Source organism: Mustela nivalis (assembly GCF_964662115.1).
Source record: "Mustela nivalis genome assembly, chromosome: 1".
Lineage (NCBI taxonomy): Eukaryota > Metazoa > Chordata > Mammalia > Carnivora > Mustelidae > Mustela > Mustela nivalis.
Genome location: NC_139020.1, coordinates 77,770,797 through 77,796,351, shown reverse-complemented (window position 1 = coordinate 77,796,351; position 25,555 = coordinate 77,770,797).

Below are 25,555 nucleotides of genomic sequence, written 5' to 3'. Positions count from 1 at the left end.
GAGGTGGAAGACAAAGTTTTATTTCCCTTCTTTCAGGTACAGCAGTGGTCTTGAAAACTATTTTGCAAATCCAGTAATGCTTTGGGTATTATTCAGTCTTCAATCATTTATTTGTTTAACAAATACTCTTTAATGTTTGCATGAAATTGGGGACAGAAGAATTGAGAAGTTATAGTCTTTTTATTTAATTTAATTTATTTATTTGACAGAGATCACAAGTAGGCAGAGAGGCCGGTGGGGTGGGGAGCAGTCTCCCCGCCGAGCAGAGAGCCCAATGCGGGGCTCAGTCCTGGGACACCGAGATCATGACCTGAGCCAAAGGCAGAGGCTTAACCCACTGAGCCACCCAGGTGCCCAAGAAGTTACATTCTTTACCCTCAAAACCCCTATATTGTCGCAGAGGCATAGTTCTGGCCATCTGATGTCCTTAAGCAGGTGAGAAGGATGGACACAGGGCACATACCCAAAACTTGATGCTAGATGCAGGTACTATTGCTTTATTTGAGATAATTGGCTGAAAATAAAGAGGTAGGAGTGCAGATCCCTGTGTAGGGGTAGGTATAGCAGGAGGAGTTCTTTTCTCCTACATCAAGCTATTATGAGAATAAAACTATTTCTTGACTGTGTTCTACTGTTCACTTTTTTGATCCTTTGCCTGTATTACATTGTCTTAAATTTTATAGTTTTATGTTTTAGTGTGTACTAGTGCAAGCTCCTCACCTCATTCTTTTATAGGAATATCTTGAATATTCTTGATCTTTATTTTTAAATGTAAATTTTTAAATTAGTTTGTCACATTACCATAACATAGTGTTGGCATTTTTTTTTTTTTTTGGAAATTGCCTCTCTAGATCTTTTGGTGGACAATTGGCTTCACAATAGTATGGGATCTTTATGTCTAGGTGATACTCAAAACAAGTATCAAGTCATAGATCTCAACACATCTATTGATGCCAGAACAATCAGGATTGGTACTGCCTGTATGGAACTGTCATGAAGGCATACTGGATGAATATTGACCCATGCTCCTGTCCATAGACAATGAGTTTTTAGTGTCTTTGAAAATAGCTTTTTGTGTGCCCAGGTTTACTTAGGTCATCACATTGATTTTCAATTTATTTAAAAACTCCATTCTTTATTCTGTATCTACATCTTATAAATATGATTCTGTATATATTTACACCCAGGAAATGTCTAAGTGATTTTCTTTGATTATTGTGTAGCTTTTCCTTTAAATTAACCAAAGTCGTATAAACATTCTAAGTATGTATATAGACTTTATATAGTCCCAAGTGTTTTTACTGTTTAAAAATGAAAAACATGCTGAATACTTAAATGATTCTTATAAATTTAACAAATGTAATTATTTGCCTCGGTGTTACATATACTCACTTCAAATTAAAACCATGAGTCTAAATCACATGCTCACTAACACAATTGCATTGGAATCAGTGTTGACTTGCTTGCTCTGATAGACCAGGTTTTTAAAAGCACAATGCATAAAATATAAAATATATAAAAGTCCTTCATATAAAAATATTAATAATAGTTTTAATTTACCTAAATTTATTAATTATGAATTATTCAGGGATTAGAGAAGATTTAAACCATAGGGAAATTGGTTGAGATTACACTAAAACCAGTGATAAAGATTATTTTCTTTCATTCATATTTCCATGTGTTTTTTTTTTTTTTGCATTAAGATGATGCTTACCTTGGGTGCCTGAGTGGCTCAGTGGGTTAAAGCCTCTGCCTTCAGCTCAGGTCACAGTCTCAGGGTCCTGGGATGGAGCCCCGCATCAGGCTCTCTGCTCAGTGGGGAGCCTGCTTCCTCCTCTCTCTCTGCCTGCCTCTCTGCTTACTTGTAATCTCTGTCTGTCAAATAAATAAATAAAATCTTAAAAAAAAAAAAAAAGATGATGCTTACCTCATAAAAGCCAGGCAGGAAGATAATCTCTTTGTATTCCTTAGGAGACTTTATGTAATAATAAAATTCTGGGTTTTTTGAATGCTTGGTAGAAGTCACTTGTACAACTTTCTAGACCTTCTTTATAGGAAGATGATAAATCACAGAGTCACTTCCTTTAATATATTTTTTAAAAAATTCAATTTGGATTTGCTGCATCTTTAAATGTTTCTTTACATTTTAATATTGACAATTGTTGTCTCTTCCTTAGTATTTCCAGTTGACACTATCAATTGTTTTTGAACTACTAACTTTCTTTTTTCCTCTGTAAAAGATATTATGGTTCAATGAATAGATGAGGGTAGTGAATAATATACCAGATGACAAAAACTGGAGCATACGGCATTTGAAGATTTATATTTCTAAAACGAGAGATCCAGCTCAATTAGTGCCAACTCAAGTCAAACAATCCTAAAAGATTCCCCCAAGTCGGGACGCCTGGGTGGCTCAGTTGGTTAAGCAGCTGCCTTCGGCTCAGGTCATGATCCCAGCGTCCTGGGATTGAGTCCCACATCGGGCTCCTTGCTCCGCAGGGAGCCTGCTTCTCCCTCTGACTCTGCCTTCCACTCTGTCTGCCTGTGCTCGCTCTCGCTCGCTCTCTCTGACAAATAAATAAAATCTTTAAAAAAAAAAAAAAAGATTCCCCCAAGTATCCCTGGTTCCACTCAACTGAATTTAAAGTATCACTGAATCCATCATGGTTCTGAATCTTTGATCAGATGGTAATTGATGGTAATTTTGCCTGCCAACCTCAGCTTGTTATTTTAATAAGTGGCTATCTCCATATGTAATCTTGTTACCTCCTTCAAGTGTGAAAATATGTGATAAAAAAATGAACCAACAAACGACTCTTTGGGGCAGTGGGTTAAGTACATGCAGTAACTTTCTTCATTTTCTATTTCAATAACTTCTGATAATGGTTTTACACTAACTTTGTGATTATTCTTTTTCTCAACATTAAGTTGGATTCTTAGTCATTAAATTTTAGTCTTTGTTTTGCAAACATAAGTCTTGTCAGCCTTGAAAATAGCCAGTTATTTTAACAGCAAAATGGATTTATTCAGGAATAGAAGAGAAAGTCTGGAAAACAAAGGAGAGGAATGTTACTTAATGGAGAGAAGGATGGGAATATGAGGGGCCATTTTGAATGGAAGTCTACTGGAGTAAATTGGGAGTTTGAAGGGTAATGGCTTTCCATTGACTAAGTTGTGATAGCCTCTCATTAGCTGGCGTGTTGCAGGCCAAGGGAAAAATCTTCCTTAATCCTTCAGGGATAGTAAAATAGGCTTCTTCCTGTTGGGAGTGCAAGTTAGGTCTTGGTGGTGGGGGTACAAAGGGGTGTGACAAGGGGTACATTGTGAGAGCTCCCCCTTCTGGCCTCCTGACTCCTTTTTATTTATGTATTTATTTTAAAGATTTTATTTATTTATTTGAGAGAAAGAGAGAGAGTGTCAAGCTGGGGGTAAAGGAAAAAGTAGGCTCCCTGCTGGGCTTGACGATATAGGGCGCAATCCTAGGACCCTGGGATCATGACGTGAGCTGAAGGCAGATGCTTAACCAACTGAGCCACCCAGGCTCCTTTATTGACTTCATTTTTTAAGATTTTATTTATTTATTTATTTGACAGGGAGAGATCACAAGTAGGCAGAGAGGCAGGCAGAGGGAGAGAGAGGGAAGCAGGCCCCCTGCTAAGCAGAGAGCCAGATGTGGGACTCCATCCCAGGACTCCTGAGATTATGACCTGAGCCATAGGCAGCAGCTTAACCCATTGAGCCATCCAGGCGCCTTATTGACTCCATTTTAAATGAGGTTCCCTTTATTCAGCTCACAGCCTTTAAAGTTATTAATTTCTGTCTTAAATATCTCTTCAATTTTAGGCCTACGGATATAGACATTATTTATCATTATTTTGTATTAAATTATTATGGTCTCTGTTGCATAGATTATTTGGAAATACCTATATGTATATATCTATAGTTGTTTTCTTTGACTCAGATTCCATCTGAACTCCAATGTGGTTAGAGAACATGCTCTGCATTCTTTAATTTTTGATATTGACAATTATTTTAGAACCTATTACATAGTCACTTTCCATAGGTATTCCATACTTAATTGAAAATGTTTATTCTCCAGTTATTAGAAACAAAATTCTGTGTTACTTAAAATAGAACTGTAAAAGATGATTAGTTCCTTTGGACAGAGTGAAAACTTTCTATTTATATTAATTTTATTCTGACTATAACTGTGAGTTTTCTGAATAGGACAGATGGATTATTTACTTACGTAGCAATCTTAGTGCTAGTTCCCTGCCTCATTTCCCTGTTGGAGCAATATGGTGTATATTATATATTGTAGGGGCTTTTACAAAAGAACTAGAAAATTATGAATCTTACAGCTTATATGGGACTGCTGTACAGATGACTTTGCTCCTGAAAGAGAGAGAGAAAAACCTTTGTTCTCTAATTGCAAATCATGTTTGGGAAGGGAAATGAGGTGGAGGTCCCTAGGTTGTTATAACATTTTGCAACATGAACAAATGGATCCAGGAAGAAGAAATTTATAAATATTTCCTGGATATTTCACTGTCGTTAAGACTTGTTTCTATTCACTCACCTTATAAATAATATATGTTATAATATTATAAATAATATTTGCTCAGAAACTCTAACCATATGGAAATATTGGAATATTACTTTCCCAGCAGAGAAACTCTGTCCTTTGTTCATACCTGTCCTGGCAACCTGAAGTAGCTCCGATGATAAGTTGCTGATAATTGTTGAATAGGGGTGTTGCCAGGGGACCTCACCCACAGTCAGTTTGGAGGTTTAAAATTGATCTCTTACTCCCCAATACTCCACAGTTTGTCATCCTTTTAGCCTCTATTCTGTTCACGATGGCTGTGGCGTGTGAGACGAGGTGGGAGTAAGGGCCTCCCTTTATACTTTGAAAGCAATGAGTCTATGCTCTCCCCACTCTATTTCCACTTACACCATTTCCTGCTAAAATATCTTAAGATTTTAGGTTGTAATTAGAACCTTGAAAAATAAAAACAAAGTTCAGTGATTCAACTGGCTTTATGCACAGCTAAATAAATGAACTGTTTAAATATTTAAATTGATAAAGCCAGATTTTACATTAGCATTTCTTTTAATGATATCTTTTACCATGTATTTTTTTCATCTGTGGATAAGACAATAAATGCAAACTCAATAGAAACTGAATTCAAAGGCATAAATTTAGACAATCAGATCAGGAATGTTCAGTGAATCAAGATCAAGACAATGAACCTACAACTCGTGAATAAACATAAAAAAATTTCTGAAAACAACAATAAGCAACCAAACATCATTTTATTACATTAAGACAAAGTGAAATTTCTTTCCTAATCAGCATTTCATGATATCACAATAAAGATGCCCAAAAAACCTCCAAGTTTATAACATTCCAAGCAACACAGGTATAACTGTAAGTGATCCATCCAACTGGATTTTTTTTAAATCCCATTTTATACTATTTTTTAAAAATTTAAAAGACAATTTGAGTATTAAAGTTTTAACTTTTTCTAGTATGTATTCATGGAATAAATAGCTAAAATAGTTTAACATCAGGATTTTTAATGTTCATTTTTTAACTAAAGGAGGATGCTATTATACTTTTTTAAAATTGATTTTATTTATTCGAGAGAGAGAGGACAAGCGGAGGGAGCAGCAGGCAGAGGGAGAAGCAGGTTCCCCCTGGAGCAGGGAGCCTGATGTGCGAACGCGTGGGACTCAATCCCAGGACCCGAGATTGTGACCTTAGCCAAAGGCAGATGTTTAACCAATTGAGCCACCCAGGTGTCCTCAACTATACTTTAAGAAGTGTAGCAGCTTACAGATACATATAACTGTGTTTCTATTTTTCTTTTGGGAATTATGTAATTGTGTAATTTTGTTGAAATATTTGATTGGTTGTTAGTACTATATAAACAGTCCATTAGCTTTAGTTACAAATCAGGTATGCCTGATGTTTCTTGGCTTGACTTACGTATTCAGACGTAGTACTGGATTTTGGTATAAGGCCTGGATGCTTTCTCAATAGTTTTATCTGCAGGATGATGTTTTTCTTTAAACTTGATAACATTTGTTACTACTGTTTTTATGTGTATTAAATTTTAGTTTAGGCCCAGCAGATCTCTAAATAAAACAGATACATATAACTGAGGCATTAGGCAATAGTTTAGTCTAGATGTATTTGAGAATGGCATCAGTAAGAACTGTATGATGCCTTAGATAAATATGCTTAATGAAGATTCTGTAAAATTTGATGTGGAACATACTTCTCCTCCCCCCCTTGTTTTCCAGCCACTACAGAATATTCTTTGATTTACCTTTTTATTTCTATTAGATTGTTAAAATAATCGATCACTATGTGTTATACTTCAAGGAAAGATCAGTGACTCATCAGCGATTGAATAGATACTAATGCATTCCAATTTCTTTGGCTGATGTAATGTTTTAATATAGTATATAATCATGTTCTTCATATATATTCAAAAAATATATAAATATTAAAGCTAGTAATTCATGTTTGGTGAAACAGTCTTTTCAGAGCCATTAAACTAAGCCATGTTCTTCACTCAGACTTTTAGCCTGCATGAGGATCATCTGAAGGGCTTGTAACATTGTTTACAGAGTATTACTTTAGCCAAATTTTATGTGCAAAAGGTACGGCAAATATACCTGTGTGAAATTTCGGAATCGTCTGTGTAAAATGGAAATCATATGCTAATGAAAATCCAAGATTATATATGCCAGGGAGTCAGAATTTATTCTGTAAGGTGTAGTAATTACACAGATCTAGTAGTGAGTAGTAGATGTGTTTTCCCACTGACGTGTGTGGTTTTACTTGAGGAGCAGGCACTTGTCACTGTTAAGTTCTGATGAGTTTTGAGAAATGTTTTCCTTCCGCTCCATTTTGATTGACTTGGTACCTGTACGAACATGGGGGAATGACTTTGAATTGACAAACTGATGGCTGTGTCAGTGAACTACTTCCTCATTGGCCTCATTCTTTCAAATCCTTTCTAATATATTTCTTTTTAGCAGTGATGTATCCTTTAGATATCTCTGATGATGTTCTTTTTCTCTTTCTTTTGAGGGAAAAGTATGGCAGACTAAACACATACATAAGTTTTCAAAATATTAAGACAATTTTTAAAATTATCAGTACCAACTGTCATTTAAAAAAATGTGATTAGCTTTATAAAAACCTGCTGTCCTTTCCTTGTAACAGGTTGACTATAACATGATGGAAAGAGCTGAACAAGACTAATAAGAATAAAATTGAAAACAATGAATTGCGAAGTCTTGCATGGTGTGTACATGTAAACTATATTTCCTTCATACTTCAGCTTAAAGTTACTCTGGTACACTGATTAGAAATATTTCTAGAAGAATAAGACAAAGTATATCAATTAGTAGGGACTTTAACCTGAGAGCAGTGATCCAGGGGTTGTGGGGGACACATCCCTGCCTTTCCATTAGATAAAGTGATGGCCTCAGAAATAGAATGGGGCAGTAAGATATCAGGAGTCCAGATAGATAGGAGGAAACATTTCTTGAGAGAGGTTTGTTGGATTTTGCATGGTAAGGCTATGAAAAATGTACCTCTGAGATTTTACAAGATTTTACAAGTTTAGCAAAGGCCTGCCAAGGACAATTTAGTGTTTGTTTGCTCTGGCGGCAAGATGACAGAGCTTCCCAACTTCTGTGGCTTGGCATACTGCAGTGCCTCAGATGGTTACAGATGTACCAGCATGGAGTGATCCCTTCCATCTTAGCAGTGTGTGTGTAGACCTGGGACAGCTGAACTCAAAAGCTAACTCCATTCTTGAGTTGGCCCTGTCATTATCTCTAGTTGCCTAAATTATTACTTTTTTCTATGTCAGATACACCTATAAACACAGTTATGTATTTTATATACATATATATTTTATATGTGTACACATATATATGTATACATACTCTATAGACATATATAAAAGGTAGACAAGGTTATGAGGGCTAACTGGAATCTATCACCCATTTGGTTGCCAAGGTTGATTCATCTGGTCTGGCTCTCTAGGCAGGTGTCCCCTTCCTCTCTAAACACTCTACGTATGTCCCTCCTGAAGCTGCGTGCTAGGTCAAAGAAGACAATCTTCCCTGATAGAGGAGAACTGTGCTTTAGTCAAAGGTATACCAGTAGCTTCACTCCCCTGCTCGAACTTCCAAACAAGCTCTTTGTAGGATAATATACATAATCAAGCTCCTGAAACCCTAGACACCGGCAAATGAGGTGCTACGTGAGGTAGATTGCCTTTCTTGAAAAAACAAATAAATAAATAAATAAAAATAAGCAAGATGACTCCTTGAGGTCCCTTTTCTTCAGCTTCTAGTTTATGACTTGTATGTCTAGAAAGTCCTCCTCTTCTCCTCTCCACCCCTCTCCAAACTATGCACTGAATATTTCTTTTTTTTTTTCTTTCTCTCTCTCTCTCTTTTTTTGTTTTTGTTTTTGTTTTTAGGTTTTCTTTATTTGGAAAAAAGAGTACGAGCAGTGCTTGTGGGGGTGGGGGTGCAGAGAAGCAGAAGGAGAGAGAATCCCAAGTAGAGTCCCCTGCCTGTTGTGAAGCCTGACAGGGAAGGGGGTGCTCAATCTCACAACCTCGAGGTCATGACCTGAGCCAAAACCAAGAGTCTGACACTTAACCAACTGAGCTGCCCAGGTGTCCCTACATTTCTTAGATATAAGAAACATGAACCATAAGGAAAAAGACTGTTAACTGAATGATGTAACCTAAAACTTCTGTTCAAAGAAGGACAGTAAAAACAAAGTGAAAAGATATGCCTTAGGCTGGGAAAAATCCACGAGAAAAGAAAAACTAATAAAAAATGGACAAGGGAAAGGCACAGGTAGTTCACAGAATAGGAGATAGAAGCATCTAAAAGGTGCTTTAACTTTACTAAATAAAATAACAGTGAGATTCCAGTTCATGGTATACTATTGGCAAAACTGATCATCCCCAAAGTGGCTAAGGATGTTAAGAAAGGGAAAGTTTTCCCTATCAGTGAAAACAGGTTGGAGAACAATTTTACAGCTGGTAAAGTTGGAGATGTGGACAATAACAGTTTCACTTTTAGTTTTCTATTCTTGAGAACATTTTATACCTGTACAAAAAGGTGTTCCTTTAGCAGAATTGTATACAACTGCACTATTCTTTAAGCATAGGAATAAATTAACATAAAACTCTATAACCCTTGAAATGTATGAAATAGATCCAAGTGTATCTACATCTATAAATACCCAAACAGAGAAAAATGGGAAAGACTCAAAATTGTATGTGCTACATGATACTATTGATGCAAAATTTTAAAACTCCCCAAATGTATTTTTTTTTAGTACTGTAAAACCTATGCATAACCATGCATGGGAATAATACATAGTACCTTTGTAATAATGTTTACCTCTGGGGTGGAAGGGAGTAAGAAAGGCTTGGATATTAACTGAAGCTAAGACATTTCATCTTTTCTACTTTTGTAAAGAAATAAAAAAATATTCATAGTTAATATCTGTTTAACCTTTTTGAGTATCTTACTGGTACATTATTCTATAGCTATATATATATATATATTTAGTGTTTCAGTTAAACATTTCTTGAATGATAGAAATCTAAAACCAGTCCAAATAAACTTAGTTGATTATATCCACACACACACACACACACAGACAGACATGTACACACACACACACAGATCTGTGTATGGATCTGTATGTGTGTGTGTGTATGTATATCTGTATAGATATATGTGTTTCTAGGCAGATCTCTATAAATCTCTGTGTATGTCAGTGAGACTTTACAATTTCTTCTTTTCGATTTGGGTTTTATAGATTAATTTTGTCATGAAATTATACATCCTTTATGATTGAGGGTGTGATTTATATTTCCCTTCTGTCCTCTTCAGTGAACATTGATGTGCAGGAAGCATCTTGTATCTATATAATAATTATCTAATTATACAAAATATATTAATTAAACTGGAAATCTTCATATGCCAAAAAAATTTGTATTTCCAAAGAAGAAAATATGTTTCTGTAGTTTCTTTTTAACTTTCCTTTTTTATCCTATCCTTGCTTCTTCTCCCTTCCTCAACTACTTTCACCTTCTGTCCCTCACAACATTCTTCCAGATGCATCAAAATCAACTAAATCAGGGTTTCATTACAAAGATGAGTTATTACATTTTCAAAAACCTCTCTGTTCCACCCTCCAGCTTAATAAGTCAAAACTCTCGGGATGAGAATAAAGAAACCCATAAATGCTGGTGTTGACCCAGAAGCATGTCGGATCTTTGATTAGATATTTTTGCCAGAAGGAGGGGATGCTTAGAAAATACCCCAAATTAAGCATTTCACTATGTAAGTGTAGAAACTAAACAACTTTAAGGACTATCTACAATAGTAATTTTTGAGAAAAATGACTAGAAGAAAGTCAGAATTGTCTGCATGGAATATCATCTTGCTGGTAAATTGTCAAATCTTCCATTTTATAATCCATAAGTGTTCTGAGGTCTACATTTTATTTTATTATTTTATTTTTAAAAGATATTATTTATTTATTTGACAGAGATCACAAGTAGGCAGAGAGGCAGACAGAGAGAGAGGAAGAAGCAGGCTCCCTGCGGAGCAGAAAGCCTGATGTGGGGCTTGATCCCAGGACCTTGGGATCATGACCTGAGCCGAAGGCAGAGGCTTTAACCTGCTGAGCCACCAAGGCACCTCCATTTTATTTTAAATAGTCAATGCATTGTTTTCTGTGAAGCAGTCTGAAAACTTTGGGGGAGAGTAAGAATCAATTTAAGAATGCTATGATGTTGCTGGACCCCATTCCCAGAAAAACTCACAGGGACACAATAATACAAATTTTCATGCAGTTTTAGGGAGGCTATAGACCAACTGAAGTTTATCAATAGACCTCCTATGATTCTGTTGACTCCAATTTAACGTACTTTTCCAAAACATTTCCTAACCTAGGTAAGTACCTGCCTAATAATAACCCGAATGTATTATTGGATTGTTGGTCATTAATTAGAAAAGATGAAGAGACATCATCATTTTTTCAAATTGTCTTGAATTAAATTATAAAAGTTGCTAGAAATAAAATTCTACAGGTGATTCAACAAAACTTATATTCTTTCAACTAGATTTATCATCTTTGAACTTCATTTCTATTTACTAAAGACCATTAGGCCCAAGTGGAAACATAGTGCATTGAATTCTATTAGGTTCATTGCTTGATTTTACTTGGGATGCATGATAATTAGCAATATTAAATTTGAATGAAGCAAACATAGAGGAAAATAACTTTTTAAAAAAAGATTTATTCAGCTTTGCGCAGTGGCAGTATCGTAGCCAATGAGGTTTATCCGAGGAGCGATTATTGCTAATTAAAAAAGATTTATTCATATCTTCTGCCCATTTTTTTATATGATTATCTGTTTTGTGTGTGTTGAGTTTGAGGAGTTCTTTATAGATCCTGGATATCAACCTTTTGTCTGTACTGTCATTTGCAAATATCTTCTCCCATCCCGTGGGTTGCCTCTTTGTTTTCCTGTTTCCTTTGCTGTGCAAAAGCTTTTGATCTTGATGAAGTCCCAAAAGTTCATCTTCACTTTTATTTCCTTTCCCTTTGGAGACGTATCTTGAAAAAAGCTTCTGTGGCTGATATCCAAGAGGTTACTGCCTGTGTTCTCCTCTAGGATTCTGATGGATTCCTGTCTCACGTTGAGATCTTTTATCCATTTTGAGTTTATCTTTGTGTATGGTGTTAGAGAATGGTCAAGTTTCATTCTTCTACATATAACTGTCCAGTTTTCCCAGCACCATTTATTGAAGAGACTGGTTTTTTTCCACTGTATTTTTTTTTTTTTTCCTGTTTTGTCGAAGATTATTTGACCATAGAGTTGAGGGTCCATATCTGGGCTCTCTACTCTGTTCCACTGGTCTATGTGTCTTTCTTTATGCCAGTACCATGCTGTCTTTGTGATCACAGCTTTGTAGTAAAACTTGAAATCAGGTAACGTGATGCCCCCAGTTTTATTTTTGTTTTTCAACATTTCCTTAGCGATTCAGGGTCTCTTCTGATTCCATACAAATTTTAGGATTATTTGCTCCAGTTCTTTGAAAAATACCAGTGGAATTTTGATTGGAATGGCATTAAAAGTATAGATTACTCTAGGCAGTATAGACATTTAAACAATATTTATTCTTCGTATCCAAGAGCATGGAATGGTCTTCCATCTTTTCGTGTCTTTTTCAATTTCTTTCATGAGTGTTCTGTAGTTCCCCAAGTACAGTTCCTTTACCTCTTTGGTTAGGTTTATTCCCAGGTATCTTATGGTTCTTGGTGCTAGAGTAAATGGAATCAATTCTCTAATTTCCCTTTCTGTATTTTCATTGTTAGTGTATAAGAAATCCACTGATTTCTGTACATTGACTTTGTAGCCTACCACATTACTGAATTGCTGTATGAGTTCTAGTAGTTTGGGGGTGGGGTCTTTTGGGTTTTCCATATAAAGAATCATGTCATCTGCGAAGAGAGAGAGTTTGACTTCTTCCTTGCCAATTTGGATACCTTTTATTTCTCTTTGTTGTATGATTGGTGTTGCTAGGACTTCTAATACTATGTTGAACAAGAGTGGTGAGAGTGGGCATCCTTGTCGTGTTCCTGATCTCAAAGGGAAGGCTGCAAGCTTTTTCCCATTGAGGATGATATTTGCTGTGGGTCTTTTATAGATAGATTTTACATGAATGTGCCCTCTATCCCTATACTTTGAAATGTTTAATCAGGAATGGATGCTGGATTTTGTCAGATGCTTTTTCTGCATCAATTAAGAGGACCATGTGGTTCTTCTCTCTTCTCATATTAATTTGTTCTATCACATTGATTGATTTGTGAATGTTGAACCATCCTTGTAGCCCAGGGATGAATTCCACTGGTCATAATGGATAATCTTTTTAATGTGCTGTTGGATCCTGTTTGCTAGGATCTTGTTGAGAATCTTAGCATCCATATTCATCAGTGATATTGGTCTGAAATTCTCCTTTTTGCTAGGGTCTTGGCCTAGTTTGGGGATCAGGGTAATTCTGGCTTCATAGAAAGAGTCTGGAAGCTTTCCTTTTGCTTCAATTTTTTGAAACAACTTCAGGAGAATAGGTGTTATTTCTTCTTTGACAGTTTGGTAGAATTCCCCAGGGAATCCATCAGGTCCTGGGCTCTTGTTTTCTGAGAGGTTTTTGATCACTGCTTCAATCTCGTTATTAGATATCAGTCTATTCAGGTTGTCAGTTTCTTCCTGGCTCAATTTTGGAACAGACACTTCTCCAATGAAGACATACAAATGGCTATCAGACACATGAAAAAATGTTCATCATCACTAGCCATCAGGGAGATTCAAATTAAAACCACATTCAGATACCACCTTACATCAGTTAGAATGGCAAAAATCAGCAAGACAGGAAACAACATGTGTTGGAGGGGATGTGGAGAAGGGGGAACCCTCCTACACTGTTGGTGGGAATGCAAGTTGGTGCAGCCACTTTGGAGAACAGTGTGGAGATTCCTCAAGAAATTAAAAATAGAGCCTCCCTATGACCTTGCAATTGCACTACTGGGTATTTACCCCAAAGATACAGAGGTAGTGAAAAGAAGGGCCATTTGAACCCCAAACTTTATAGCAGCAATGGCCACAGTCGCCAAACTGTGGAAAGAACCAAGATGCCCTTCAATGGACAAATGGATAAGGAAGATGTGGTCCATATACACTATGGAGTATTATGCCTCCATCAGAAAGGATGAATACCCAACCTTTGTAGCAACATGGACGGGACTGGAAGAGATTACGCTGAGTGAAATAAGCCAATCAGAGAGAGTCAATTATCATATGGTTTCACTTATTTGTGGAGCATAACATGGAGGACAAGGGGAGATAGAGAGGAGAAGGGAGTTGAGGGAAATTGAAAGGGGAGGTGAACCATGAGAGACTATGGACTCTGAAAAACAATCTGAGGGTTTTGAAGGGGCGGCGGGGGTGGGGGGTGGGAGATTGGGGTACCAGGTGGTGGGTATTAGAGAGGGCACGGATTGTATGGAACACTGGGTATGGTGCAAAAACAATGAATACTGTTACGCTGAAACGAAATTAAAAAAAAAAAAAGATTTATTCATTTTTAGAGCAACAGAGTGAGTGTGCATGTGTGAGTGAGGAGGGTGGTGCAAGGGCAGAGGGAGAGAATCTTCAGGCAGCCCAAGCATGATGTGGGCCTTGATCCCATGACCCATGAATTCATGACCTGAGCTGAAACCAAGAGTTTGATGCTTAACTGACTTAGCACTCAGGTGTCCTCCAAATAACTGTCTTTTAATAATAAAGCTACAGGTTCCTTGGCTGGGGTCCCTAGTTTGTGCAGATCTATTGGTCATTCTTAATATTAGAAGCAAACAACCCTTCCCAGGTCAGACTTTAGTATCATTAGTATTCTCTTCTCACTCTTCATCTTCTGGAGAATATCTCAATTATTCTCTGGCTTCTCCATGGTGGCCCTGCATCACTCCACCCCTTTCTACATGCCTTTCTGGTTTCCCTTTCACTTAAAGGCAGATCTTTGACTTCCTGTTCACTTACTTGGTATAGTCTATGGATTAGTTCTCCTGATTTGTTCCTTCCAACCAAGATCCCTTGGCCAGTGAATGACTGAGATATATGTATAACTTTAGGCTTGTACATGTAGTACAAACCATTTAAAAGCCCAGATCTTCTTATGATATTACCATAAACACAGCAACATTGAAATAAAAAAATCAAGAAATTTAAACATGGGAAAGAGATATGGACTATATGGCTGACATCTATAAGGACTATATGGAGGTCTATATAAAAGAGTGCATGAAGGGGTAGAAGGAAAGTTGGTGCTGCATTGGGTATAAATAACTTGAATTCCTGTCTACCACTTTATTTTATCCTTGAATGATCATTAATATATGTATTGTGTGTTTTTCCATAGAAGTTGTCATGTATTGATAACAGTGTTGATGATTAACCCTTATTTGCCACTTCTGTGTTAAGTAATTTGTGTTTAGGTCCTCATTTAATCTTCACAATAATTCTAAGAGATGGGTAACTATAAACCTGCCATTGACCTATGCTTCATGGCCAATGCCCTATGCCCATCCATGTTGAAACTATGGTTTGAACCCAAACATTGACCCCTGAGTTCGTGCTCTTCTTTGCCAAATTGTTCTCTCATAGGAAATGGAATCCAGCACCTGTACTCTAACTCTGTTTATTTTCCAGTCTCCATGTAGTTGGACTTCTGAAAAAATCTTACCCAGTCTTATGGATTTGAATTCCATCTGTATCTTGACAATCCCAAGATCAAATCTCCAGCCTGGATCCCTCCCTTTGAGCTCTAGCTGCTGTACTAACAATTCTAATTGGAATTCTAATAGGCATTTAAACTGATCATAAAAAAAAAAAAAAAAAACTTTAGGTGTTTTCCCCTCAAACCAACTTCTTCTGCAGTTTTTCTTACCTGATAAAATGACAAGTCTCTCCATAGAGTTGTTCAGGCCAAAAATATTAGAACCATCCATCCAAAGAAAAGACTAAGTCTTTTTTTATATACCACCAAATCATATTTCCAAATATATCTAGAATTTGACCACTTCCATACCTCCATTTCTACCCCCACTGGTCCCTATCACTACTGTCTTTTGCTTGGCTCATGATAATGACCTCCTATTCCTTTTCTTTTCTATCAATGTTGCCCAAATATGGTATACAGAAGCTAGAGGGAATCTCTAAAATGGGTCTTCCTACTGCTATTTAAAAACACCTTTGAAACAAAAATCAGAGGATTTCCATCTCATTCAGACCTGGACCCTGGCATCCGAGCCTATGATTTACTCATTCTACTCAGCTTCCTGACACAGTAGGCCTGCTCAGACGTCAGAGTTCAGCATTTCATTCTTCAGTCTTGAGTAATCTTTCTCCAAATACCTGTATGGCTGGTTTTTCTTATTGCTTTACAACTCTGCTCACAAGTCAGATCTTCTCCAACACACTAAGATATGAAACCCCTTCCTCAAACTCCAACACTTCCCATTCTCCTTAACCCGCTTTATTTTTCCTTGCATAAAATAGCAGCTTTTCTATTATATATGCACTTGTATTTTCCCAGTTAAAATGCAAACTCCATGATGACAAAGATTTTGTTTGTCACCCTGTCATAGTCTCAGCACCCAGAACTATGCCTGACACATAACATTTGTTATACTGAATTTATACTTCCAATTACCAGTATATGAGAGGGCCCATGTTATAAAGTCCTCCCCAAGAGCTTGTGGGGGTGTTTTGGGGTATTTTTATTATCAGCCATGAACAATGATTCACCATAGAAAGCAATTCTTTGGATGAGAGCAAGGAATTCAGAAAAATATATGAAATGGGTTCGTTTTTATGTTGACCAAGCATTAATAGAGTATGCACACACAACTCTCATAATTAAATTTAATTAAAGCATGGAAAAATTGAAGCACATAATACTTTTCAAAATCCAGCAGTGTTCCTATCAGTTACTGATGATTTTTACCTACTACCATTGTCATATTGCTCCTCCGGGGTGCCCAAGCCTCTTGTTCTCCTCTCCACCCCAATTCCAACAGCAGTGTGGATGCTTTGGCTGGCTGGAATCTGATACAGCTCTGCAAAGAAATCTCCATTTCAGTTTCTCTTAGACTTTGCTTTTCTATAAAATAAAAAGGGACCTTCAGCAGAACATTTAAGTGAATAGAGAAACCAAGCACAAATGGTATCTACTTAATGCTCAGAAATAGCTTTCCCCATCACCACCAGCTCTTTGGCAAGGGACAATCAAGATACATTTTTCATGTTTTCTTTTTAAGGTGTCTAGCCTTCACCATTGTGAAGAGCGATGGAGGTTGTGCAATCAATAGTAGAAATAATATCTGCAAAGTTAGGTACTATTGAGGAGAAAATAAGTGTAATAATGGCAAGAGATCATACCTCTAATATCTATCTTAGAAACTTCTTTTGAGTAATTCTTCAAAAGGAGAATGATTCCTCACCATACACCATGCCTTATGCTAGACATGAGATCAGCTTTCTGCCTCATGAAGCCAACAGTCTAGCAGGGGAGGCAAGAAACATAGTTATGCCCATAATGGATTTAAATTGAAATAAATCCCATTAAGATGTGCAGAGGTAAACATTAGCTTCACCAATAAATTATGTTGTCAAACTTATTTGATAACAAATTCTGAATGAAAAGGAGTTTAAAATAAACTGTGACTTAAAATGATGAGTTGATAAACAGATACTCAAATAGAATACATATGAAAAGTATTATTAAATTTCTTCTCAGATCAATAGCAGGCTTAGGAAATATCAACACAAGGCACAAGGTGAAAACTGTACACATTGCGCTGTTAGAAAAGCCCATCATGATTATAAATATTGCTTCCTCAGAGGGGCCTTTTCTAGCCAAGTTTCTAAAGCAGTTGACGTGCATTTTCTATCATAGCACTCTGTTTCAATCAGGATGCTAAGCACAATATCTAATCTATCTGATCACTTATGTATGTGTATGCTATATGTGTTACATATATATAACATTTGTTGTTAATGTTTTGCATTGCTTACCTACTGATTGTCACTGTATTGGAGTATTCCATTCTCAAAGGCAGGGGCATTGGCTCTCTTGTTCTTCTTTGTATTTCTATCCTGAAGAACAGGGCTTGGCATGTAGTTGATGTTTAGTGAATATTTTTTCAATAGGTAAATTATAATAAAGGAAGCTATCCTGTCAGATTTCTACTATGTGTCTATTTCACTGGACATGTGTCAAACATTAAATGCTCAGTTCAAGTTATTTTTTTCTTGTGAGAGAGTGTACAAAATGTTCACAGGCATCTACCTGAGTAAATGACTGTCTCCTATACTTAAACAGTCCTATAGATCAGTTGGTACTGCTACATGATCTGTTGGTAAAAGTAATTGCTTGTGTTTAAATACTGCATAAAACACATCAAATCTCCCTTTAAATTTTTTTATCCAGTTTTTAAAAACAACTTTTATATTCATCAGATTATGTTTTCATTGTAAAAGCAGCTTGAAGCTGTTGGATCAGTGTACCTCAATATAATTAAGGATACAAAAATAAGGAATGAATCATAGCTCTGTTTTGCTTTTTGTACGGAACATATATTTTAGATGTGAAATAGACAACTAGATAAACATACACGAGGAAAGATCCACTTGCAAATGCTTGGCTACTGCTCAATGACATTAGATCCTTACTCTGGGTGTTCATATTAAACATGGCCATGGGGTCTCCTGACCATTTGTGCTGGAGTAAATGGCAAGCTCAGAAGGATGAGCCTTCACAGGTGTGCCCTTGGTAAAGCACTGTCAAGCTGCATGCGGCCACACAGCTGTTAGAGAGCCCAGGATCCAAAAGATATGCCAAGCACACATGGCTTGGGGGGTGACCTTACCAAGGATAAATTAAGGGAAGTTATAGGCGTGGAGCGATTACTGCTACTTCACAAGAAAATACCAATTTTTGAGTTCCTTCAGTATAGCAAATAAAGCTTATAAGCTCAGTTTGGACTATTTATTTTACATGTTTTTTTTTTTTTTCTTTCCAGGAACAATTATGTAAAACATTATATAGAAACATTTTCTGGTTTATTTTCAAAGTAGACACACACCAACATTATAAAACAAGATTATATTCATGTAAGTTTCCAGAGTAGTTACCCCTATTCTGTAAAGTTGTTTATAATAATAAAACACCATTTCTTAATGTTATAGATATAATCATCTTTGAAAACATTTGTATCACTCTGTGCCCATTTTCCTGAAAGCAAAGAAATCTTCCTAAGGGTTTGTTCATGACAGCAACCCTCCCCCACTACAAAACTCAAACATTCACCGTCTATAGAACAGATGAGTAAATTATGATTTATTCAAATAATTTGGATATTCTATATCAGTGACAATGAAACACAGCTCATCCATAAATTTTGGAGAAAAAGTCACAGAAGATAGATAAAATCATATGGGTAAAGTGCAAAGATATATAAAACTAAACAATATTTACAATTTATATAATTATATAAAAATTTTCTGATGAGTGTTATATATATTGTATATAATAATATTTAGTTTTATCTATCTATTGCCTAAAGATACACAAATAAGAGAAAAGTAAGAGTGGGGTACCTGGGTGGCTCAGTGGGTTAAGCCTCTGCCTTGGGCTCAGGTCATAGTCTCAGGGTCCTGGGATCGAGCCCCATATTGGGCTCTCTGCTCAGCAGGGAGCCTGCTTCCCCCTCTTCCTCTGCCTGCCTCTCTGCCTACTTGTGATCTCTCTCTGTCTGTCAAATAAATAAATAAAATCTTTTAAAAAAGAAGAAGAAAAAAGCAAGAGAATGATTAGCATATATTTGAGACAGTCACTCCCTAGGAAGGCAAAAGGAGAATTAGATCAGGAAAGGGCAAGCAGAAGGCTCCTCTGATTCTAAAAATGGCCTATTTTTTAAGGGTTAAATACATGGATATTTATTCCATTATATCCTTTAAACTGTACCTATAATTTATATTCCTAGGAATATAGTCTGTAACTCACAATAAGTTAAAAAAGAAAAAAAATCTAGCTAGAGCAAAATGAAACATAAAAAAATTAACTTGACACTGTTTGTGAACTTTAAGCATGAATAGAAGCGCTTTAGATACTGTTTACTTTTGTGGTATAATACATGTGAACAATTACAAACAAGTGAGAATAATTTTTTTAGAACATACTATGTTTTATAAATGTGTATCTTTTGGCTGTTAATGTCATTTGGTAGTCTTTCATTTTGTTAGGTTTTTTAGCAGGCTAGCCTGTGAACAGGGAAAGGATATGGTTTCAAATTCCTCTATGACTGCATAATGTGTAAGTTTTCAGAGTTTTCAGTCCTTTTATTTAAAAATCATGTAAGTTATTGCCAATGTGTACAAATCATTTAACTTACAGACTTGCCTAACTTTTTCCCAGGGTAAGAAGAAATGAACATATTCTGGCTTGTATCTTCCACTCTATAATTCAGGAGTGGAAAACAATGTAGCTATTTCTGAAATCATTCAGCATGTCATTTGTACTGAGTACTTGTTTCTAAGTTAGTCAGAATTGGAACATACTTAATTTCTTTTATCCATTCCACTAGCATTTATAGTAGAGTTAATATTTTTTCACTTCTTATAGGAATCTCTAGAACCTTTATACACATTGCCATTTCACTGATCAGAAAGCATTCTCTGGAGAATAAAGCTCTAGAAATGAGCATGAGAAATCACAGGATAATTTGGATACAATATATCTAATTCAGCACCATTATCTACATATAATGGGTTCTTAATAAATAGTGGAGTTGAATGGACTGGTATTTGAAACTTACACCTAAATAAACACAATTCCTTGCGAATCTGAGTGAACTTAGAAAATTTTCAGAAATGCATATAAGGTTTGAAATGGTTTCCTACAAAAGTTTCTATTTTTCTAAAAATCTCAGGAACTTGAATATTACAAAACTTTAAAAAGACCTAACTCACTAGTAACTAAATGTCAAATACAGAAAATCAAATTACAATCCTTCCTAGGGACTCTGGAGTTGAAAATCTGGATTTTATTTCCAGCTCTCTTTTGTTTTCTTATCTTGGGTAAGATAAGGTTTTTTTAATCTTCATTTTTTTATCTTTCATGGGGCAAAAAAATGAGAGATGATTTTCCAACTGTCCCTAAATCTAATCATTCTTCCCATCATCAGACTTGATGGCATTATAAATGAGCTGAGTCACAAAAGCAACCTGGGTTTAGCTTTGGCTCCATTATTTGTTAGTTGTAGGTTGAGTAAATTTTTTAGCTTCTGTAAAAACTGCTAAACATTGTTAGAATTCAATGAATTCTATAAAAGCGTGTGTGATTTTTTAACCCTCTTAAAATTCTGGATGGATGTGGGCTGAAACTTTAAGAGCCTCAACTACATTTCTCACCCACTTGTGGCCAGACCAACAACAGGCACAGATCACTTCTCAGACTGACCTTAAACTTGAGATGACCTGAGAATGACAAGCCTTCTATGCAAGACAAAGCACAAGACATGGGCTACCTGTGTCTTAGTAAGTACATGCTCTCAAGATGCCAAATTCTTGTGAGCTTGAGTTTCCTGTCTGATACTCCTAATTCGGCTATTTCTTGCTGTCTTATATATACTTTTTAAATCTTAATAGATTTATCCAGAGTTCTAGAAGTTGTTTAGCTTTCTTGATCATATTCGAAGGGGCTCTGACCCCCAAATTAGGAAACAAATATTGATCAGTTTTAATCAGGTCGAGAGTATGGATATATTAGTTGAAATTCCTCCATTTCAAATTCCTCCTTGCATGTTCCAAGTGAATAAAATGTTTCTGCCTGGTATAGATTGAATAATGTATGAATATACACTTAATTTGAGATTAATTGTAGCTTAACTTGTAAATCTCAAACTGTAGATATAGTCTTGCAAAAAATAAAATCTGTGATCCCGAAGTATTACTACTCTGCCTGATACCCAAGTGCAGTGTTTTCCAAAACACAGCTTACTTTAAAGCTCACATGTTCTATCCTTGATGTCTCTGTTTTCTCATGGAAGCTTATCATCCTAGCATACCCTGTTTTTACACACTATTCTCAGTTTTTTGTTTATGTCCAGTTAACTGTACCTGTACCCTTTAACCTAGCCAATGTAGTCTACTAGACTTTGTAGTATAACTACCATATAGTCATGGTGGGGAAACAGATACAGGTACAACTTTCAGGAGAGGAGTTTATCAGTGGGCTTTGGCCTCTGCCCCCCTCTCCACTTCCACCTCCTACCAACTGCATCTGTTATCTAGACCTCTGGCCTTTTCTCCCCTTTTCTTCAAGCAGATAGAGTTTATTTTCCTTTCTTGGTCTTTGTACTTGGTGTTCTGCTGCTTGATTAGCTCTTTTTCTTTTTCTTTCCTTTTTCTTTTCTTTTATCTTTTTTCTTTTTTTTTTTTTTTTCTTACACTTCTAGGGATCTCCATGGAAACCATACACACACATATACACATACATGCACACACATGCATATATTTTCACACAATGTATTTTTTCAGAATCTACGTATATATGTATATGTGTGTATAGAGATATAAAGATAGATGGAAGAGATTTATTATAAGAGATTGGCTCACATGATCATGGAGGTTGAGAAGTCCGAAGATAAGGCACTTGGCAAGCTGGAGACCCATGCGAGCTGATGGTGTGATGGAGACTAAAGGCCTGAGAACCAGGAAAGCCAGTGGTATGAATTCCAATTAAAAAACTAAGGGGTTCAAAACCCTAGAAAAGCCAATGTTCAGTTCAAGTTCAAAGGCAGAAAAAGACTGGTGTCTCAGCTGAAACAGGCAAAATACGTTCCCTCTTAGCCTTTTCATTTTATCAGGACTTCATATGACTGGATGAGGCCCACCCACATTAAGGAGCACCATCTGCTTTGCTCAGCAACTCATATACTTGTGGGATTTTTTTTTTTTTTTTGGTACCATTCACATTCATATTTTTAAAATTGAGATATAAGTGACCCAAAACTGACATGACATTGTATCATTAGTTTTAGGTATATAACAGAAATTTGATGCATATGTGTCCGTGAAATGATTACCACAATAAGTTTAGTTACCAGCCATACCCATGTCTAGTTATAATTTTTATCATGTGAATGAAAATTTAAAATCTACTCTTCTGGCAACTTTCCAATATACAACCTGGTTTCATTAACTATGGTCATTATGCTATACATTATGTTACCAGAACTTACAACTAAAAGTTATAATCTAACTGAAATTTTGATCTCCTCTGGAAAGGCCCTTGTAGAATAATGTTTAACCAAAAGTCTTGGACCCTAGGGCCCAGTAAAACTGACACATGTTTAACCATCACAACTCCTCAGCTCAGACACCTCCTCTGTGAAGCCCTCCCTACCCCTATAGGCCAAATACAGTCCATCATCTTCCCTTGAGATGCTTAGGAGAACATTATCCTGCTTTGTATCCTTTAGATCTCTTACTTAAATTATTCTGTTTCAAAGTGAGTTGTATTAAAAAAAATTGATACAGAAAATGCTAATGAAACAATGTTAAGTAGGAAGAACAAGATACAAAACTGTAGAAAAGATACTTAAAATGGTAAATGGTAGTCATTTTATGTATTTATAGAAAAAAAAAGACTGAAAGAAAACCTATCAAAAGGAGTGTTTTATCTTTATGGTCATATTCTGGGTGATTTTGTTCTTATTTTTATACATTTTTCTATGTTTTCCATTTATATTAAATGATTATTAACAGAAAATAAGTTATTTTTAAAAATGTGCCTGGTTTATGTTTCATTTGTGTCTCTGAAATGACCTTTCTTACATATGTATTTATATAGAGTAATGTTCAGCAAGCTCATAATAAGCAGTTGATCATAGGTGAAAAAAAAAAGATATAAGGGATGTCTAGGTGGCACAGTTGGTTAAGCATCTGCCTTTGGCTCAGGTCATGATCCCAGGGTCCTCGGATTGAACCCTTCATTGGGCTCCATGCTCAGCAGAGCGCATGCTTCTCCCTCTCCCTCTGCCTGCCACTCTGCCTACTTGTGCGCGCGCTCTCTCTCTCTCTCTGTCAAATAAATAAATAAAATCTTAAAAATATATATATTTGAGAAAGATTTGATATGGTTAATTTTTTTCAAGGTAAGAGGTTTAAAAGGGACAATTATAGTGTCATATTTAATACTTGAGCAATTTTGAGTATATTAGAGGGAACTGAAAATTGTAATTATACAAATCATTAAAATATTTGCAGAGCTATCTAACAATTCTTTTTCTCTGTTGGTAAGCATATATGTTTTACTGAAGTGCAAGTCTCCATAATTTTATGACCAAGGAGTATTATTGTATTTTAAATACTAATTAACTGGTATAATAATACTTAATAATTAAATGAATAAAAAAATAAATTTAGAGGGACACCTGGGTGGCTCAGTCCATTGAGAATCCAAGTCTTGGTTTTGGCTCAGGTCATGATGTCAGGGTCGTGAGATTGAGCCCTGCGTTGGGCTCCACGATCAGCATAGAGTCTTACTGAGATCCTCTCTCTCTTTCTTTCTCTCTGCCCCTCCCCCAGCTTGCTCTCTCTCTCTCTCTCTCCCTCTAAAAATAAATAAATGTAAATACATAAATCTAGAATAATTAATAGAAAAACCTGTAACCTAAAAAGACAATAAAAATAGAGAAATAGGATCATCAAGATAAGGACAAGTAGAGGGCCTAAAATTTGTTTTCAAAATGATTCCTTAATCAGTTGAAAGTTTAAAGCATTCTCAGCCCTAAATAATGTGTGGTGTATTTGATGGCAGAAGAACGATCCTTTTATTTTCAAGACAATTATTTATGAGTACAAGTATTTCAATTCTGTTCAACAAACAGCAAAATGATTACTTATAGATATCGTTCTTCAAAGTAACCTATTTACATTTCTAATTTAAATTTTAGTTAGGCTGATTTCTAGATGTTTTAGACCTATATTTTCTGGTTCATGAGATGTAGCAAATGGAAGAGGCCAGCATGTATTGGTGTAGGAGTCTCAAAGCCCTCACTGTGCTGAGCGATATAATGGGCAGAGAGGAGAAGTCAAAGACATCCAGACCGGTACCCCGATCTACTTCACAGAAGCCAAGAATGTTGAGACAGAGAGAGAGATCTCCAAACTGACAAACCTATGGAAAGAAAGGACGATGAGCTACTGCCCGGTTGAGCAGCTGAGAACTAAGAAGACAGAAGAGACAGAAGGAAGAGTGTCCATTGAGCCCCATAAGAAACAGGAAAAGATGATGGTGAAAGGGGGCTTGATGAGAGTTGGTTGTGTCACACAAATGATCTCCTGTAGTATTTTTCCAACAGTATTTAATGACAGTTTGAATTTCCTACCAGGCAGTTTTTAGAATGTTCGATTTTATTTCCTCAAATGTGCTGCTGTGTAGGAGATGGACCAAACAGAACACCTTTATGTGACAGGATAAGAATTATGACCTCCTTTTCACAAAAGCTTGTATTAAGAATTATATAGTTATAAGTGCTAAACTGATCATCTAGCATACAAACACCATCATGAAAAACCGTCATCTTCACTTGTAGATCCAGCTCAGATATGACCACTTGTCAGCCCTTCTAGATGGCTACAAAGCTTGAACCATTCTCCTTGACACCCATTTGCTCTACTATATAATAGCCCAAGTGCTTCTTTTTTTTTTTTTTAAAGATTTTATTTATTTATCAGAGAGAGAGAGAGCACAGGCAGACAGAATAGCAGGCAGAGGCAGAGGGAGAAGCAGGCTCCCCGCTGAGCAAGGAGCCCGATGCGGGACTCGATCCCAGGACACTGGGATCATGACCTGAGCC